The sequence below is a fragment of the Fukomys damarensis genome, unplaced genomic scaffold, assembly GCF_012274545.1.
Source record: "Fukomys damarensis isolate Sample0158 unplaced genomic scaffold, DMR_v1.0_HiC HiC_scaffold_7, whole genome shotgun sequence".
Classification (NCBI taxonomy): domain Eukaryota; kingdom Metazoa; phylum Chordata; class Mammalia; order Rodentia; family Bathyergidae; genus Fukomys; species Fukomys damarensis.
This window is the reverse complement of record NW_022900919.1, coordinates 12,575,117-12,593,038: the sequence shown is the minus strand read 5'-3', so window position 1 is coordinate 12,593,038 and position 17,922 is coordinate 12,575,117. Positions and strand designations below refer to the sequence as shown.

The following is a 17,922-nucleotide window of genomic DNA, read 5'->3' as shown; positions in this document are numbered from 1 at the left end:
CCGCTCTCTTCTCCCCCCCTCTCTCTCTCCCCCCTCTCTCTCTCTCTCTCTCTCTCTCTCTCTCTCTCTCTCTCTCTCTCTCTCTCTCTCTCTCTCACTTGAGGTCACTGCGCACACCCAGTCAGGACTCTTATTCCTGCTTCCCCAACACATTTGAGATAAATCCTGATTCTTTATGCATTTTTAGTTGAGAAGAGATTTTGCTTAGACCTTTGCACACTTGAAGCCACATAAGAACATAGCAATTGTATTCCATTCCTGGAGTTGCCATAATGAATCGCTACAAAGCAGGTATAAAACAACAGAAGTTTATCCCCTCACAGACCTAGAGTCCAGATGTCTGAAATCAGGGTGTTGGAGGACCGTGCTGTCTCTGAGGCCCCATGGGAAAACCAGTTATATGCCTTTCACCTAACTTCTGATTTTTCTGGTAACTTTGGGCCTTCCTGGGCTAGTAGACACCTTAGTCCAATCTCTGCCTCCATGACCACGTGATATTCCTTCTGTGTCTCTTCTCTAATAAGGACACCAGCTGTATTATATTACTAGCTCACACTACTATGCTATGACCACATTTACACTAATTTCATTACTTCCAACTATGTTCATATTCTGACAAATCAATTGTGATGGTTGGTCTTATGTCAACTTGATTGGGCCAAGGTGCCCAGGTATGTAGTCACATTCTTCTAGATATTTTTGAGGATGTGTTTGGATGAGTTTAACATTTAAATTAATAGGTTTCAAAAAAGTCAGATTGTCTTCAGAAGGTAGATAGGCCTCTATCAATCAAATGAAGGCCTCAGAGGAAAAAAGACTTCTCTCTCAAGAAACAGAAGGAATTCTGCCAGCAAAGAGTCTTTGAATGTGAACTACGGCACTGATTCTTCCCAGATCTCCGGCCTGATGTCCCAGCCTACAAGTTTTGTACTCTCCAGCATCCAGAATTATTTACAACAGCACTCTCTTCCTCCCTCCTACACACATCCTGTTCTTGGGAGAACTCTGGCTGGCCCACCATCTACTATGATGTGATTTGGTTTGCACATGCCCGCTCCCCATTTCATGTGTTGAAATTGAATCCCCATTGTGAGCTATTATCGGGGTGGAAACAGTCCAACTGTGACGTTTAGAAGGGGAGCCTTAGAGGAGCACCCAGAAGATACACACATGCCTGCTCTCTCTCTGCCATCTGACGTCCCCCACGCCCCGGAGACTGGGAGTCAGAGATCACTTCTAGATGCATCCCTCAACTTTATATCTCTACAACTGTGAGTCAAAAGAAGCCTCTTTACTTTGTAACTTATACAGGCTGTCATACTGTGTTATGAGGATCAGAAAACAGGCAAATACATTATGTCATCTAGTCTAGGAGTATAGATGAAATATAGCGAAGGTATTTCACAGAACACCTATTATTTATTTGTGCTCAGAAATGAGGAGCCAGCCTTCAGGTACTCAAGTTTTTGCACACTAGAGCAATAGCATCAGTGTGACATAGTCCTAACTTGTCATTATTTCTGAATGGCAAGGTGTTCCAGGGAATTCAAATTATAGTGTGGCCAGGCATGGTGACACATGTCTGTAAGCCCATTATTTGGGAGGCTGAGGCAGGAGGATTGCCATGAGTTCAAGGCAAACATGGGCTACATAGTGAAGACCCTGTCTCAAAACAACAACAACAACAACATTACAGTGTAGTGGGGTTGAAGGGCTATGACTAGGCATATCTTATATCATGGGTTTTCACAGTACAAGCTTTCAACACCTTGAGGGTCCTTGAGTCCCTTTCAGGGAGTCAAGATTATGGTCGTCATCATACTGAGATATTCTTTGTCTATTTTACTGTGCTGACATTTACACCGATTGCAAAACGGCAATGTACTTCAGCAGGAGTTAACAGAATGCCACTGAACATTGTTTTCTTACTGCCATGTGCCAGGGAAATAGAAAGAAATTTTACTTAAGAATGTCCTTGAAAGAGCAATACATATTTATAAACTATATTAATCTGACATTTTTGTGATATGAAGCACTTGGGATTCATATTAAAATATAATGGCTTTGTTGAGGAAAGGCACTTGTGTGTTTGAGTTGCTAGCTGAACTAGCCACTTCTTCATAGAACCTCATTTTACTTGAGACTAATTGACATTTGGTTATTCAGACTTGGGTATTGGACCAATATTTTCATGAAAGTAACCAAAATGAGCCTATCACTTATAGATAAACAGATAACATTATTTGCCATGAATGATAAAACATAAACTTTCAAGAGATAATTAGAATTTTTCAGCTCCCATTGTAAGCTGAACAAGCTCTCAGATGAGATTTTTGGTGATATTAAATGAACATGAGTTTTTATTATAAATGAACCATGTTGAGATTTAGAGTTTTTGTCTAATACACTGAATGAACCACTTTTGGAAGACCAAAACAAGATGTTACAAAATGCAGAATGGGTAAAAGATTAATTTAAATCCAAAATAATAGATTTCAGCATTCATTCCTAAAGTTTTAGCTTATACCCTGAAGCTCACATTAAAAACAAACAAAAAAACAAAACAAAACAAAACAAACTACCACTTAAATTGCGGTACCAAATTTTGGTAACTCCTGCAACTCTTATCCACCACTAATTTTGTGGTTTTAGTGTAAACATCAACAAAGTAAAGGTAAGGAATATCTTTATAGGGTTATGACAGCCTGTTAAATATACCATGGTTTCTATGGTATAGATCTGGATAAGGTTAGACTTTCTTTATATACTCAAACAAATGCAGTGTAGTAAAACATAGTGAAGACAAAAACATGTAAAAGAGCCTTTCTGTCTTCTATTAACCCAGACATTAAAGAGATGTGGAAAAACTGTGCTATTTGAAAACATAGTAATTATCTAATATATTATTTATTCTGATGTATAGATTTTAATGTTTTAAGATGCCATATTATATTTTCCAATACAGTAAGTGTTTATAGACATATTCCAAACGAACAAGATATTTTTTATAGTTATCAGTTTTTGAGTAGGTAAACATTGGTTCCGAGGTAAACACATTCGGTCTAGAATTACAACTCCGGGCCATGGTACCATGTAAGAATGTTATGATTTAGATCTAAAACGTCTCCTAAGGGTTCTGTGTGTTTGCAGTGAGCTTGCATCATGGGGGCACTGTACATATCAGTAGATTCTTCCATTTATAAGTTCAGCAGCTGAATGTGCTCTTAGGAGGTGGGGCCTGATTAGAGATGGGTCACTGGGAGCATCACCTACGAAAGTAGATTCTTAGCCCTGGCTCTTCCCTTCTCTCTGTGCTTTCTGGGGTTGAGGACCTTTTCTTTTGCTGTGTCCTCCTGCCATCCTGTTTCTGCCGTGGAGTCAGCTGACCATGAACTAACAGCATGGGCCAAAATAAACCTCTTCTCCTTTAAGTTGTGCCTGTTGGGTATTTTAACTCGGTGATGAGAAAACACCCAACACAGATTTTGCTACCAGAGAAGGGAGGCTATAGCTCTGATTGTACATGACCATACAAATACTAGTTTGTAAAGGTTAGAATATACTGGCTAGAGAAGCTCTAGAATGCTATAGATTGAGCTTGATGGGAGACTCAGGTTTGAACTCAGAAGACCAAAATATTGACAGGAATGAAGACAGGAAAAGCCAGGCTCAGGAGACTTCAGTGAGAAACAAATACCCTACTACCATAGCAATTAGACTATTAGATTTGTATGTTAACCTAGCAAAACATTTTTCTTCAGAATTTTGTCCGTAGTTTGAGACTCTGTGAGAGACCAAGATTAACTAAAAGTGGTGTACTAATTGATCTGGCAGAGGAAGTTCCAAAACAGCTGAACATTCAGGCCATGACATGGATACTGCTAGCTACTTTTAGTCAGATCTACAGTGAAAATTGGGAGCAGTGAAAAGTTTGCAGTTTCTTTTGAAAGGAAGAGCTTACAAGTCAGAGTACATATAGAGCATCTGTTATTGAAAGCATTACCATTAAAAAGAAGCTAAGTGCTTTGCATCAATATAAGAAAGGTAGCTTGAATCCATCTCACAAATCAACAAGATCCCATTCTTTGCAGGTTCAAAGGCCCCCTGTTTCAAAAGGACCTGCTAGGAAAGGTTCCTGAAATTCTTTTAATAGAGGTCAGCTATCCTGGCATTCAGAGGCCAAGACAGCTGTGATCTTAGGGGGCCTTGTTACTGCTTGAGCTGATGGCAGTGGTTAGAGTCATCAATATGGCACTGGTTTTATAGGTATGCAGAATATACAAGTTACCCGATCTTAAGAGGATTCCATCAAAATTTCAGAAGGCCTGGGAAGCCAGGCAGTATGCTCCTGAGAGGGCACTGTGTGAGAATAACATCAAAATGTAGTGGAGACCCCAAGAGAGGTCACACGGGCTGCAACTGTCAATGCCATAGAGGTAGGGATGCCAAAATGTTTTGGAGCTTATCTCTCCCTACAACCTGCCATGGGTGCTGGACATGGAGCTACAGGATTTGATGGTGTGTGGGAGTGTGTGTGTGTGTGTGTGTGTGTGCGTGCGTGCACGCGTGTGTATTAAATGTATTTATACTATATCTATGATATATATCTATATAGATATTTATAGATGTGGATATATATGGTGAGAGAATGAGCTACGTCCCCAGCCCATTTTAAATTAAAAAAAATTATTTTGATACAAGGTCTTGCTAAGCTGTTCAGGCTGACATCAAACTTGTGATTGTACTATTTTATCCTCTCAGAGTTCCGGGAGTACAGATGTGTGCCACCACGCCCAGCTTCTTTAATGTTTGAACCATCATTTAACATCCATATTTCCACCTTATTCAATATCGCTATCCTGCCTGCAGTCACAAATATGTTGCTCTGTACCTGGTGATGGTCACTTTTCTCCCCTGATATCCTGTAACTGTAATACTGTAATATAAATTTAAATATCATTACTACAATTTATGTCAGATGATATCGAAATCGGGGAGAAGGCAAAAATATTTGGTTAATTTATATACAAACACATTTAATAGTAAAATAAATAGGAAGTATAACTATTTAGCTCCTCATTTCCGCAGCTAATCATGTGCTCATAGCTTGTTTTTATAACTACTCTCCTCTACTACCCATTCTACATTCCCTCTGCACTTAGTAAGAAATAATAATAACCCTCAGTCTGTCATGGTTCTTCTTTGTCTTGTGGAATGACCCGAATTATTTGTTCCTGAAGGATCAACACTATTAGCAGTTCTGTCTGATTTGGGTTGGGACAGATATCTACTGATTTTCATTACAGGACCTAAGAGTTAAGAGATAACCCAGGGAACTCTTGTGTTTCAGACATATTTTTCTTACATCCAATGTATAACAGCAGCCCAGTTTGCACTCGTTAATCAAGACCAATCAACCTAGCTGATAAAATAAAGCCATTTTCCTCCTGTTGATATAGAAGCATAAAGAACTCAAGGTGGCTTGTTGGCAGATTGATTATAATGGACTGCTTCCAACACAGGAAGGATAGTTCTATGCTCTTCCTGGAGTAGGAACTTATTCAGGGTATAAATTTGCCTTCCCTGCATACATCATACACTTGGTCAAAATACTCTCTGGAGACCCATGGGTTACTTATTGACTTATGTTTCAACTGATGACCATATTCCTGGGATTGTGACTATGGTGATGATACTTTCTTATATGAACATTAGAAGAACAGTTTGTATTCAATTGTAGGGATGAGTTTGGTGCTATGTAGACAAGTCAGAGTTTAAAATGAAACTCTGCCAAGCATCAATGAGTATTGCCTGTTGGAAGCACCATACTGAATGCAGTAAGAGAAAGAAGATAATAAGGACATTCCTATCATGGTACAGATAGGTGAAAAAGCCAAGGAAAAGCAATGACGTGAGAACATAAAGAAATGCGTATGTTAAATTACATGACTTCTAATACTTTAGAGTTTATGGTTTTTTACAAAGAAAATCATGTGTTTTGCTGGTCCTCTGTGCAAAGAAGTATGAAAAACAGGGTGGAAAAATCTGTACTACAAATCTAATACTTTTTGCTATCTCATTCAAAAAACTGAACAAAGGTTTAAAAAACCATAAGCTCTCATTCATTCAACAAGATCTTATTCGGAAAAACATATACGGTGACATTAATTTAGGCATTGAGCATACAAAATTTAATATTTCTAAACCTCAAGAAATTAAAGCTTTGATGAAAAGTGGGACCTAAATTCTGCATTTGAATTTGATAGGAACACAGAAGACTGAGAAATCTCAGACAATCACAGGTTTGAATTTAAACTTCTTAAGGCAGGGTTTAATGTGATGCCCAACTGATGTGAATTTGGGAGAATTAACCAAACATAAATAAATAAATAAAATTGGCCAGCTCAGTTAATTCTGGAGACATTCTGAAAAATTATTATTTCTCCTAGAATTGAGACACATTTTTATCACCGTTTAGCACTTTCCCAGTGAGGTTATGAACCAGCTGCCTATAGAGCAAAAATATTACTATCCAATTAATATTTTGGAAGCAATGACAGATGATTCTAACCTTCTGACTCAGCAGTCTGTTCAGCATTTCTGATCACTCAGGAAGCAGGATGAGCATGGGGCAGGCGGTTCACCGGCTCCTCACCACCCAGAGCAGAGGCCACTTACAGAAGTCTGTGAATCACAGAAGGCTGCAGCCGGGGAATTTGCAGTTAAATTATGAATATTTAAAGAAGCTTATTAAAACCGTGTCCACAGAGAGCAAAAGTGCATTTGCTTTTAAAACAATTAAAAATATAAGGGGCAAGGTGGAATAGTCACTAAATGTGTAAAACTTGGAGTTAAATTGTGCAGACTGAATCACTAGGTCTCAGACTTCTGTGCTATGTGATAGGAAGAAATCAGTTTGGACTCTAAAGTTTACCCAAGCCCTCTTACTTGTCTTTATTTCCATTCTTTAGTCAACCAACAATGTCAAAGAGTGTGGGCTCTGCACCCAGACTCTCTAGCTTTCAAATTTAACTCTGTCACTTACTGGCTGTTGAACAGGTTATTCAGCCTCCCTGGGCCTCAGTTCGGCCTCCTGTATATGGAGATAAAGTCCTAGCAACCATTTCAAGGGCTTGGGAGACAGAGTTAATTCATATATTCAGGAGAATGTCAGCCACATGGTTTCTGCGCTTATTGTGATGAAATATTCTGTGACTGGTGTATAAGAGAGACCTTGGTGGGGGTAGCAAATGAAATAGTGAGCAAGTTGAATATCTTTCCATGCTGTGACAATTAAACATACAAAAGAAGTACTATGAATTTTTTTTTTTGGTTTTGTTTTTTTTTTTGAGACATGGTCTCACTATGTAGTTGAGACTGACCTGGAACTCACTATGTAGTCCAGACTGGTCTCGAACTCACAGCAATCCTCCTGCCTCAGCCTCCCGAGTGCTGGGATTACAGGCAAGCGCCACCATGCCCCGCTATATATTCATATATATATGAATGATAGATAAAGAAGCTAGGAATATAAGGAGCAAAGAGGGAAGGAGCTAAAGAGGAAGGGAAAGGAAGGAAGTAGGTGTGCAGTAAAAAAGAGAGAAAAGAGGAGGGAGAGGGGATAGGGAGAAACAAAGGAGACAGCTAAGGAGAGGACAAAGATCAAAATGTTCCCTGTCAAGTTGAAACGGGGAAAGGCTCAGCATATGGCTCAAAGGGCCAGTTTATAGCCAGCACCAGAAGTCATGTTAAGACATCTGAACTTCACCTTGTCTGCACTGGAGAGCCCAGGAATGCATGATGCCATTCCCATTTTAGTAGCTCCACCTTGGAGATGGGGAGTAATGGAAGAATGTACTGGCCAGGACCGGCAAACACAGGAATACCAGCAAGGTGGTGGATGCAGCAAGCCAGAAAGGAGATCACGCTGCCCTGACGGCGCAGAGGAGCAGACGTGAAATACTTTTGAGGGACAGAAACACAGGATTGAGTGGTTGAGTAGAGGTGGGGAACAAAGAAGGGGCGGACCATGGTTGGCTCTGGACTGATGGCTGCATGAAGATTCATAGCGATGATGTAGGGGACAGAAGAGCTGGGTGGGGCTGAAGGAGCTGAAGCGGTAAATGAGATGTGAGAATACCATGCATTTAACTGTAGGCCGCTGATGAGGGGTTCACTGCAATACTTACTAAACAGAATCCTGCAGCAGGCAGAGTCCAAGGACCGGGCTGGGGACATAAAGGGGCCACTGGCAGTGTCACGACATCTAAGATGAGTGACGTGGAGGAGGTGGGAGGGAAGCAGGCCAGGCTGGGGACACCGGAGGACAGTGCTCAGCATAATATCCTCCAGGATGGGCCTAGAGTGAAGGCACTGCAGGGCAAAGGAGGCATTACGGCAGAGAGTAGGGAGAGACACAGAGATGTTGAGAGCCATCAAGTGGAGAGTTAAAGGTGTTTCTCACACGTGACAGGACAGTCGAGAACGGAGGAGTCTGCTTGGAAATCAAAACATGCCAAGAGTTCTGTGACAGGACGTCATGCTGACTATGAATAGGTGTGTGTGGGGTGAAGGCCAGGAAACTGGGGTGACGATGAAAATACGGGAAGTGACAGGAGAGCAGAGGAACAGAGGGAACCTATAAGAGGGGACTAAGGAAGTTTTTGTTTTTCTCATTGGGTTTATTGGCACATTTGACGTATACAGTACAGTTACATTCATCATTGAGAGCTTGTACCTTTATGACAGGTCTTGGTTCTCATATTTTCCCCTTATCCCTGCCCTCCCTTCACCCCCTCCTCCCTTCCCTATTTACAAATACTTTATTTCCATCATTTCATTTTCTAATTTTTTTCTTTTTCCCTTATTACCTTTCCCCTATACCTTTTTAGCCCTTTTCTTCCTATTTCACATTGTCAATTATATCATTAGGATCTTATGTACTATTATAGTTTTTCACACCAGAGAAACTCTTCAGTATTTACACATGTGTGACTTATTTATTTCACTTAGGAGTATATTCTCAATATGTGTCCATTTTCCTATTACTCTAATTTCTCATTCTTTATGACTGAGTAGTATTCCATTTTATAGAAAAACCACATCTTCTTTATCCAGTCTCCAACGGATGGGCAAATGGGCTGTTTCCAAGTGTTAGCTATTACAAACTGTGCCGCTATAAACATGGGTGCGCATATATCATGGTGATATGATTCTTTTAATTCTTTTGGAAAGATGCCCAGCAAAGGGATGGCTGGGTCAAATGGAAACTCTGATCCTAGTTCTGTGAGGTGTCCATATAAGGAAGGTTTTAAAGACACGGGGTGGTCTTAAAAGTGAAGGTGAGCTTCTCTAAGTGGGACGAAGTGAGGGAACCGAGTGAAAGTTGGAAAAGTGGTTCCACCACTGAGAAACAAGTGCTAATTCTTTTTCTTCATATTCTCTTCATAATTTTTTGATTGACACGTCATATGTCTACATATTTAGGAGGTACGATGCGGTGTTTGGGTTTGCATATACATTGAAAAAAACCAATCAAATCCGGATAGTTAGAATGTTACTGTATTGTAAGTAATATGAAGAAGGCCCTCTCTCCTGAGACATCCTTCCTTAGGAAATGTATTCACCCTACTATGCCATGGAACACCAAATCTTTCCTCCTATTGAGCTACAGTACTGTGCCCTTTGATAAGCCTCTCCCCTTCCCTTGCCCCATAGATTTTTTTTCAGACATAATTACTTTTCTATTCTTAACTTCTATTAGATCAGTGTTTGTTTGAGACTTAGCCTTTGAGGAAGATCTTACAGTACGTTTCTCTCTGGGCCTGAGTTATTTCACATAAAATAATATCCTGTAGGTCCATTCACAATTGTCACAGATGATTGGATTTAATGCCTTGATTTGCCTCAGTAGTATTCCACTGTGATGTGTACCTAATTTTCTTATCTATTCATCCACTGAAGGACATTTAATTCCATACTTTATTCATCATGAGTAGCGTTGTAATGAACAGGAGTCGAGAGCAGTGTCTCTTCCACATGATTTTATTGCCGTTGGATATATTTTCCGTGGTGGGTTTGCTGGATTTTATAATAATTCCATGTTTATTTTCCTTCTAAAATAAGCTTTCTAAATATTTACTCACAAATTCCGTTATTTTATCCAGTAACAAAGACTTCTGGGATTAGACCCAATCTGGGGTCATACTTTGAAAAGTACAGTTCTGGTGTTTCTTAGTTGATATCATTTCCTGACACCATCCTGCCTTATACATTCGATATTTGAGTCTTTGTAATGGTTTGTTACATCCTGGGTTCAATGATGCTTGGCTCCTTTGCAGCTGCTCTACTTCAGCCTAAATAATGCCTATTCCTAAAGCTTGACATGGTAGGCTTTTTCTAATCATTCCACTTTTAAAGATGATCTGCTCACTGAGGCTTTTTTCTGGTGACACAACAAATACTAACATTTCTAATCATTCACCATTACCCTAATTTAGCTTCCCCCAGAACTACTATTTAACATAATCTTGCTCACCGATTCATTTTTACATTTAATATGTTACCTTATATCTCTAATATAAATACTTCATTACAGTATGGACCTTATGTTTGTTTATGCAAGGCCTCGAATTCAATGGTTCGGTTCAATGTTGACCTCAAGGCGAAATTTGATTTGGTTGTCATCCAGTTAAGTTTGTGACCAGAATTGAGGGAAGAATTAAGCTCAGGAACTGAGGCACCACTGTATTTGAGTACAAAGGAGTAGGTTCCCAAGTTATTTAAAAATTAAGCAAGGAAACAAAAGTTAAAGGAAAATTTTATCCAGTAGCATCACTGTGTTCTGTGTATTACTTTAAAAAGTCATGTTTGATTCTAACAGGCTGTTGACCACCTGTGGACTTAGCACGGCAACGTTCGGAGAGCAAAGGAAGCTGTAGGCTCCTCTTAGTTTACTCTTCATTTCTGTTCTTCAGGGTTTTCCTTGTCCCACAGATCCATGGCTCTCTAACGACAGAAAACGTATCTTCTTCATCTCCCAGTCTATGTAATTTTTAAATACAAAAGCCACATTCTGAACAACCTATTGTATATTTTTATGTCCATGAAAGTTTAGCTATATTTCGCAGCCCTTACTTAACCTTATAGGGGCACAGAAGAATATAAGAGGCCAACATTGTAGGAACATTTCGATCATTGTGTGTTTACCTTAAGAGTTGGCTAAAAGAGCGATGGTGGGTGAAATCAACTTCATCTGTTACACTGCCTCAGAGCTACCTAGAGATACATTCATTTCAAAAAACTTGCTTAGCCAGGAACCAGCTGTACTCTGTCAGAAGCTGAGAGGACCCCTGTACTAGGTTCACTGCACTGAGCTCAGTTTTCCCATAAGCAGATGCTGATATTAGGATTATGTGGTTTCCCAAGAATACCACAAGGGGTTTGAGAACTAAGATGAAGAACAGAGAAGGATCCCCATGGAATGCGTCTGTGAGCAAGTTATTCCTGCAAATACTTGGAGCTCCACCTCACTCAGAAACTTAGGTGAGGGGGAAGCTGAGGTATTTAGACCCTAATTTCCATTCCTCATTGTTTAGGGCACTAACATCCCAAAACTTCTGATCTGCCTCATTTTTGTGCTTCAAGGAAGCTCTTGGTTAGAACCCTGCAGGTCAGTGTTTGGTGTAGAACAGCACTGGTGTAAACTGTATCAGGGAGAACAGATGCAGTTGGTCAGAGCTCCGCGGGGCCTGATGCAGTTCTGCCATCAATGATCTTTCAGACTGAAACCCAGTGCACAGCACACACTCAATGGTGAGTGGCCACAGTCGGTCTCCTGCACCACGGATGCCTTCCTGCCATCTCACCGACCTGTGTTCTGCTAGTGGTCAACATCTGGTTCTTTGAAACATCTGCCACCTGTTAGGGAACTTTTCTTCTCTCTCCCTCTCTCCCTCCTGCTTCTAAAATTGAACAATTTTTTTTTCTTTTTCAGGAATTTTAAGGGAAAAAAGTTTTAGTGATAATCACACATGTTCTAGATCTCTGGAATGCTGGCATAGAAGCCTACAGGGCTAGGTAGAATGTGGCATATGTATGCTTAGATTTTTAAAAATGATTTTGGTTATAGGAATAAATCCATTTTTTATGTCTGGGAAGTGGATCACCAATGTGATTTTGGCATGCTTTTTCATTTTAAAGAAATTTGATTTTGTCTGACATAACTCTACCCTATTTTCATTTCCAGACTCCTGATGAGGGATAAGAATAATTCCTGCTTATAGTAAGTACATAAATGGATACCAGCACATGATTTCAGGCATAGAACTGAGTTTTTCACTGTGAAAAATAGAATAAAGACTCAAAAATAAAGATAGTCACAAAGGATTATTATGAATGCTACTTTTAAAATTTGGGAGCAGTTAGATATGGTGAGATGTGAATGTTCTCTGATGTGTTTTAAGCCTCATAATATTAGCATTGTAGTATTAGGAAAACACTAGCATAGATTTGAAAATGTTTTCTAGAGACACTGTTTTATAGAGAAGTACAAACTAACATGGCCAGGCAATTATCATGTTCAAATTCTCTGAACCCTTGCAGCCAAAGGCACAAAGGTAGTATTACATAAAAGTTAGAGGAAAAATTTTAGCATATTTTGTATCAACATTAACAGCGCCCCTTTTGGAAAGTTGATCAATTTGATATTGTTAAAATCAAATGGTACAGTTATCGAGGATATTCCAGTTCAGTTCTCACGAGTGCCATCCGTTAATACTGGGATTGTGCACCTGAGCTGGGAAACCCGTTAAATTAGTCTCTTATTTTGGAAGGTAATTTTAAAGTCAGCGGTAATTACCTTCACTAGAACACTGAACTTTGGCCAGGCAGTTAAGGACAGAAGCTTAAGGTAGGGCGTTTTCCCACAAATGTTTTCAAAGCAATTCTTAGAAGAATGCATACAGCAACAATGCATTTGCACAGTGGCCTACACGATAGCCTCTCTTGTCTGTGCCTTTCCACGGTCATGATGACCTACAGCCTCTGGGATTGTGGAATCCTGCCAGCCTTTCGTGTAGGAGGTGGCCTGATCTACGCAGCAATAACAAGGCTTAGTCTAGGACCAAAACAAAGGAAAAGACGAAAACCACACACACACACACACACACATGCACAAAACCAAAGCAAACAATAAGCAAGAGTAACTTAATACTTCATAGCTTGAGGCAAGTGTCTGTGTTTGGGTGATCTTATGAATTGGATTCTATGCTTTTAATATAAAATGGGGTAGTCTTTGCCCCTTGAGACTTAACTATCCTCTATGAAACTGAACAGCCATGTGCTTTCTGTGGACCTCACCTATCCATCAAGTAACACTGAGTTTTCTTCTGTAGCAGGATTTGGTATGGGCTCTAAAGTGATTTAAAAACTAGTGCTATCCTCTGTAGCCCTTCTGCTTAGCTTTCTGTGGAAGCAAGTGAAAACCTAGATGATATAGGTGTGAGGCAAGAGAGGAGGGGGAGGCAGCAAAATATGCAAAACCACTGATCTCAGACACTCTCAGATGCTTCTCTAATAAAAGTTTCTCTGCTCGGGTCAACCTCCCTTCGAGCTAGGGTAGAAAAGGCATTATTTGAAGGTTCCTCTGAAGGAGCCAGCAGATCCATGTCTATATTTAGCCCCCTCCCCCTTTCCCCCCAAACTGACAGGAAGTCAGGTCCAAGCATCCCAATATTTGCAACTTTTTTCTCTTTCCACAAACCATCACTACTGCTGTGCAATATACTTGACCTTACTGTTTGTGTCCAAATTTTCACTTCACTCATTAATACTCATTAGCCAATGGGAACATTGAATTCATTTATCGAGACCTTGAAAATCTTCATGGATGAATGCAAGGGTAAGACTGCGAAATATATTTGTAACACTGATACAGAGTCCAGTGGTGATTGTACAGAGGTACATTAGGAATAGTCCTAAAAGGTGATGTCAAGCACATATCCTGGTTCATCTAAGAAATTCTCTCAATAGAATATCCTCAGGTATTGTCTCTTAATATTCTTTTACCCACAAATTTGCTGTTTGGGAAATAATAAAACTTTTTTAAATCTGTAGTCTTAATTATTAAAATATAGAGTCTCTGATTTGTCATCTTTGATGACAAATGTTCTGAGTGCTGAGGATCTATAAAAGAACCAGAGAGACGTGGTCCTTCATTCGTAGCACCTATCTTTTGATAAGGCGATGAGCATGGTAAGAAAACTTGATAAATAATTATATATGGAACTAATGGGGAGAAGCACCAAGACTTGTAGAAAATTTTAAGTAACAATCTGAGATCCTGGAAACCTAATGTGTGGCAGCTAGATGACAAATACTGTTATCAGTTGCCTTAATTTATTGCCTCTGGAATCATAGGAAACTGGTGCTGTCAGCATTCTGAGATCTTTCTTTTTGGAAAAAAGAATCATGCTCTCCCCTTCAGATATTAAACAAGTGAAAAAAATAACATTAACAGATTCTGAAAGTCTGAGAAAGACCCATGAGAAGTCCATGGTGCTTTGGGTTTATTCTTCCTGCAAAATCCTAATGTCTGCCCAATATTTAGTGAGGCTGTGCTTTCTGTTCATCCCCACAGAGAGGTCTGCAGTCCAGTGGATTCTGGCCCAGGGAAATCCTCAACTCTAATTAAGCTGCTTTGCAAGCCCACTTACCTGACACGAGCACACAGCAAGTGATAAAATGATGACACCACAATACTGCAACGAAACCTTTGTTTCAAAATCTAGTCTCTCACGTCTCTCTGTTGAAACTCTAGCCCACAAAAGCAGCACTGACAATCCTATCCCAGGCTCCAGCAGATGTCACAGGGGCAGTTGCTCAAACTGCAACCTCTCCCCAGCCTATTCTGTTCAAGGAAGTGGGAAACCACTCCAAGGAGTAACCTATTGTACCGACTCCGCCATATTGGCTCAGATCGACAGCATCTTTATTTTTTATTTTGCAGTCACCCGGCAGTAGACTGACAATTGTCAAGTTGACAACAAATGGGCAAGCTGTTACATTTTAAACATTGAAATTAAAAATAGTCTAAATTTCCTAGAGGATTTTTAAATTCTAGAATGGAAAGTAGAGTGAGCTTATAAAAGTTCTTATCATTTTCTTTTTAAAGAAAGACTTATAAGTATAGTAACAAGGATTTAGTGTGGCTGATTTAAAAAAACAAAAGATTTCAGCTATAGAAAGAATCTTGGAGATTATATGTCCATATAACAACTTTTGGAAGTGAATCTTAAGGGACAAAAATGTGAGAGACTTGCTCACAGGCAAACAGATAATTGGTCAAGAACCCCTGATCTGCCATTTTTGTCGTACAGAGCATCAACTATAAAACCATTGATAGAGCACTGATTTTAAAGGCAAAATAAGCAAAACCATGGTATTATATTGAATTGTAAAGTGAGCATTAGATGTATGTTTATCAATCACTCCATTTTGAAATATAATGAAAGCTAATGGACAACAAATGTAAAGAGGTCAAAGAATCTCATGGAGAAATGCAGAAAGGTAGATAAACGTGAAACACAGACTTGTCCGTGTAGAGTCAAAACCAAGAAGAATATGGTGAATAACCACTTGGGGAAGGAGGTGACCGGAGCACAGGGTGTTCACCATATTCTACATTGAGATGTGAGCACTGCGTGTTTGCAAAAGCATCAAACTGCACCCTTATTCACTATGCCTTTTTCCATCAAAACAAAGTAAATATCGTTTTTCTTTGTGGGGGGAAAGCTTTGCCTGAATTTGAAAAGTAAGGTGGAGTAGTAGGGATTTGTATGTGTGAAGCTTTACTATAGAACCACAGGGAAATAGTGTGAGAGACACCTTGGGGAATCTTGTGCCCTGGATTCAGCAGAGGCTCCGGCTCCTGTAACAAAGCATTTGACTTTCTTGCTGGTCATTATCTCTGAAAAGCAGATAATAGGATATTTACCTCCTTGAAGTGCAGCAGCTTATGTGGAAGTTCTGAGGAAACCCTTCCCACTAGAATGAATGAAAAGTAGAACAGTGAATAAATATGATCACTTTATAGCTAACAGGATGTCCTCCACTCTCCTTCAGCTTGATGTGCATAGAGAGACACTGATACGAACTCTCCTGCTCTGTAATTCCCCCATACTTCTCCATGTCTTCAAAATCACTTTACTATGTCAGGAGCAAATATAAATATCTTAAACCATCAAATGCTATGCAAACCTCGTTATTCAGAGGTTACTCATGAACTTGTATTTCTCTTTAGCATTTTCATCAAAGCCGTGTGTCTGGTGTTGAGGTAGTGATTTTGGCTAAAGACTATGATGGTTTTAAAATGTGATCTTGAACCTCCCTTGTTTCTTCCCATGGAGAAGTGAAGACTATTTTCCTATGCACTGACAATGAATGCATTTATTATCTTTAGGCCTATTTTGTGCAGTGTGAGGTCAAGCTGTAAGTGGTGAGGGAGCTTCTACTTTGTTGGAATCCTTGCAGTCCTGAGCTGCAGCACAGGAAGACGGCCCTGCCACTACCATATTGTGGAGAAACTGAGTCACATGAGGGTACCATGTGAAGCAGTCTTCAGACAATCGCAGCTCCACCCTCAATACATCATGTCTGTTTACAAACTTTGAAGAACACAGACAAGTCACCACCACTGGCTTCTTATCATGTGTTGGTCCCTTGGAATCCCTCAGCCTAATAATACAACTGTGTGCAGGTGATTTGTTCCATAGCTACTAAAGGAAGGAAAGAAAAGAAAGAAAGAAAAGAAAGAAAAGAAAGAAAAGAAAGGAAAGAAAGGAAAGAAAGGAAAGAAAGGAAAGAAAGGAAAGAAAGGAAAGGAAGGAAAGGAAGGAAAGGAAAGAAAGAAAAGAAAGAAAAGAAAGAAAGAAAAGAAAGAAAAGACAGAAAAGAAAGAAAAGAAAGAAAGAAAAGAAAGAAAAGACAGAAAAGAAAGAAAAGAAAGAAAGAAAAGAAAGAAAAGACAGAAAAGAAAGAAAAGAAAGAAAGAAAAGAAAGAAAAGACAGAAAAGAAAGAAAAGAAAGAAAGAAAAGAAAGAAAAGACAGAAAAGAAAGAAAAGAAAGAAAGAAAAGAAAGAAAAGACAGAAAAGAAAGAAAAGAAAGAAAAGAAAGAAAAGAAAGAAAAGAAAGAAAAGAAAGAAAGAAAAGCATTGAGGAAATCTAAAAATCAAAATCGAATGCCATTCTGCTAAGAGACCAACTCCTTGGTATGCGAGACAATGATCCTGTCAGGTGTGGTTGTGCAGACCTATAATCTGTGAAATGAGGAAGAGGTTTCAGCCCAGCCTGGGCTACATGGCAAGAACCTATCACAGAACAAGACAAAAGTAGAAACTGGAAGAAGAAAGTGAGCCAGTGTCACCCGGAATGTGAAATGAAGAAGTCACAGGGGTTTGGTAGTAGAGATACGAATCCTGATGTCACATATAATGATGGTTTTGATTCTTAGTTGCATCTTTCGCCGGGCGAGGAATTCGGACATCTTCCCTGGTATAATCTTTGTTTTCTTGTATGGTGGATCAAACTCAAGACTTTGCACTTGTGAGGCAGTCGGCAGCACTACTGAGTCTCAAAGTTGTGATAAAAATGATGAAAATGCTTATTAATTGCTTTCTAAAATATACATTGCAGAAGTAGTATCTGTTAAAAGGTATGCTTTCTCCTTGGTAGAGATTACATTATGCTGATCTCATTGGCAATTTTTTTTCTTCTAGTCTAGTTAATAAAACCAATGAGCACAGGGATTTCTACTGTGCATTATTGAGAGGCGCCATCCTCTGACTATGAGAACATAAGGCATCACTCACAGTCCATTCAGAGTCTGCTTTTGTGACATTACTTGAGTTGCAAAATCAGCACA

General features: G+C 39.5%; 1 long non-coding RNA gene across 1 annotated transcript; it reads left to right on the top strand.

Moving 5' to 3' along the window:
* The first annotated feature begins 1,193 nt into the window (after positions 1-1,193).
* On the top strand, positions 1,194-14,750 carry LOC104860015. The gene is made up of 3 exons (XR_779532.1): positions 1,194-1,271; positions 12,248-12,283; positions 14,639-14,750. It is a non-coding gene; the product is annotated as an uncharacterized LOC104860015 (long non-coding RNA).
* Positions 14,751-17,922: the final 3,172 nt, after the last annotated feature.